This window comes from Vipera ursinii, assembly GCF_947247035.1.
Source record: "Vipera ursinii genome assembly, chromosome: 1".
Lineage (NCBI taxonomy): Eukaryota > Metazoa > Chordata > Lepidosauria > Squamata > Viperidae > Vipera > Vipera ursinii.
In genome coordinates, this window is record NC_139512.1 from 350,682,114 (window position 1) to 350,685,625 (window position 3,512).

The following is a 3,512-nucleotide window of genomic DNA, read 5'->3' on the forward strand; positions in this document are numbered from 1 at the left end:
CAAGAAAGGTCGTAAACTGGGGCAAAACTCAACAAGTGTTTCACTTAGCAACAGAAAGTTTGGGCTCAGTTGTGGTGGTAAGTCGATTGCCTGTACATGCTAGTTGCCAGGAGCCCAAATTTTGATCACATGACCACGGTCATGCTGCAATGGTCGAAAGTGTGAAAAACAGTCAAAAGTCACTGTTTTCGGGGCCGTTGTAATGTTGAACAGTCACTAAACGATTGGTCGTAAGTCGAGAACTTCTTGTATTCAGAATCTAATCTGTTGTTCCTCAGTTTTGGATGAACTCCAGATGATTGGTGGGGGGGGGGGCTACAGCAACAAGAAATCATATATAATCAGTGAGTGGATGAGGAGATTTCAGTACAATTTATAAAATTGTCCTAAACCGGGGGTAGGCAACCTTGGCTCTTTTATGACTCGTGGACTTCAACTCCCAGAATTCCTGAGCCAGCATGGCTCAGCATGGAAACCTCTCCCTTTCTCCTCAGCATGGCTGGCTCAGGAATTCTGGGAGTTGAAGTCCACGAGTCATAAAAGAGCCAAGGTTGCCTACCCCTGTCCTAAACTGAGATATAGGTAGTCCTTCCACATATGAACATAACTGGAACCAGAATTCCCATCTCTATGCAAAGCCATTGTTAAGTAAGTTCATGCTTCATTTTACGACCCTTCTTGCCATAGCTCTTAAGTGAACCATGTTGTTGTTAACTGTATCATGTGGTCGTCAAGCAAATCCAGCTCCTCTCATTGACTGGGCTTGTCAGAAGGTCGCAAAAGGGATCACATGACCCCAGGACACTGTGAACATCATAAATACAGGTCAGTTGCCTTGCGCTCAAATTTTGATCACGTGATAATGCAGAAGCTGTAACAGTCGTAAGTGTGAGAACTGTTCACAAGAAATGTTCCCAAGAACCGTTAACTTCGAATAGTCACTAAACAAATGGTTGTAAGTTGAGAACTACCTGTATGTCATCATCATCATCATCAAGCCACGATAGCTTTCATTTCCCTTTCATCTCACAGAAAAATCCTCGGCGAGCAATGATGTTCCAAACCTCCCCAGGACATCCTAGTGGACGATTACTTAATCATGAGCCAGCAGTGTGTGGCAGCATCCAAAAAAGATAATACAATCCTTGGTTGTATAAACAGAGGCATAGAGTCAAAATCATGTGAAGTATTAGTACCGCTTTACAAAGCCTTGGTAAGGCCGCACCTGTAATATTGCATCCAGTTTTGGTCAGCACATTGCAAAAAAGATGTTGAGACTTCAGAAAAAGTGCAAAGAAGAGCAACTAAGATGATTAAAGGCCTGGAAACTAAAACATATGAAGAACGGTTGCAGGAATTGGGCATGGCCAGTCTAGAGAAAAGAAGGTCTAGGAGTAATATAACAGGAGTGTTCCAATATCTCAGGGGCTGCCCCAAAGAAGAGGGAGTCAAGCTATTCTCCAAAGCGCCTGAAGGCAGGACAAGAAGCAATGGATGGAAACTCATCAAGGAGAGAAGCAACCTAGAACTAAGGAGAAACTTCCTGACAGTTAGAACAATTAACCAGTGGAACAACCTGCCTCCAGAAGTGGTGAATGCTCCAACACTGGAGGTTTTTAAGAAGAGACTGGACAACCATTTGTCTGTAATGTAATTAGGGTCTCCTGCCTGAGTAGGGGGTTGGACTAGAAGACCTCCAAGGTCCCTTCCAAATCTTATTCCCATTGGTTGATGGATACGTAAGGAAATACATTTTTGCTTCTCTAGCCCTACCACAGTTCAGACTGTCAATATTAGGACTAAAAGTTTCTCCTAGCAAGTGGAAACGTCTCCCAGGCATGCCTGTTGACCAAGCCTGGAGGCCAAAAAATGAAGAAATGAAAAAAAAATGTATAAAAGGCACACTCTCTCTCTCTCTGATGTCGGCCCCTTTCTTATAGAAACCACAGCTTCCCCGTCAGCCAAAGAACTAGGGATCAAATGTAGGTCATATTTAGCAAAGGTGGGGATGAAACACAGGGAAAAGAGCGGGTCCTCTTACATCACTCTGTGTGTGTGTGTGTGTGTGTGTGTGTGTTTGTGTGTGTGCGCGCACATTTGGGCTGGAGAGGGGAATGGCAAGGGGGAAAGCGAAGGCACTTTGGTGGCTGAGGACCAGGTAAGAAATTCCACCGGCGCTTTAATGGCCTTGTTTGCGAGAAACACCTCTCACCTACAAGCCAGGAGTGCACTTTCGGGGGTGCACCCAAGCGTAAAGAGAAATTGTAAAATGGAACCTTTGTTTTCTTTCCATTTTTTTTCTCCTTCTCTTAATGGCGTGTTCCTTCTTCGCCTTCTCGTCTTGGCTGAATAGAAACGAGCGCGGAGGCTTTTTAATTGCTCGCTTTGGGTTCAACGTGGTTTTTCTCTCCCACCCCCGGATGTCTTCCTGCAGGAGCTGTTCCCAACCAGATCTTTGCCAGATTTCCAGAAAACCAGTCAGGTCTCTTGATGGTGATCGTGATACGGAGGAGGAGGAGGAACGAGGAAGAGGAAGGGGACTGGGGTGGGGGTGGGGGGCCTGAGCTGGTGAAATTCATTTATCCTAAGGTGGGTTAGCAGCCACGCTTAAGAAGGCCTGATGAACCCAACAACATTTATTAAGAATTGTAGAACCTCCATATTCAGAAGCAATATACAGGCAGTCCTCGACTCAACAACCACAACTGAGGCCCAAATTTCTATTGCTAAGCAAGGCAATTGTTAAGTGAGTGTTGCTTCATTTTATTACCTTTTCTTTGCCATGGTTGCTAAGCAAATCACTACAGTAGTTAAGTGGATCATATTGTCTTTGATTAAGTGAATTAATTGACTTTAGCAATAGCAATAGCAAAAGCAACAATACTTAGACTTATATCCCACGTCACAGTGCTTTACAGCCCTCTCTAAGCGGTTTACAGAGTAAGCGTCTCGCCCCCCCCCCCAACAACAATTTGGGTCCTCATTTTACCAACCTCGGAAGGCTGGAAGGCCGAGTCAACCTGGAGCCTGTCAGGATCGAACTCCAGATTGTGACTTTGCTTGTCAGAAGCATCCTGGGAAGGTTGCAAGTGACAATCCCAGGACCCCAGGACGCTGCAACCCTCGCAAATCGGAAATACACGCTGGTTACCAAGCACCAGTTATGTGTCTGTGGGGATGCTTCAATGGTCATAAATGTGGGACATGGTCATAAGACACTTTATTTGAAGTGACATTGAAAAGTTGGCAATGCCCAGTCCACAATATCCTGATGCCACTGGGATATTTAAATAAATATTTATTTGTATTCCGCCCTTACTATTTTTTACAGATAACTCAAGGGAGCGAACACACCTAATACTCCTTTCTCCTACGGTGGTACCTTGGTACTCCTCATTAATTGATTCTGGGAGGCATGACAAGTAGCAAAAATGATGAGTACCAAAGAAAATTTTCCCATAAGGATAGTGTGTCACAAGGCAACTGACACCAACAAGCTCAAACAACGAATA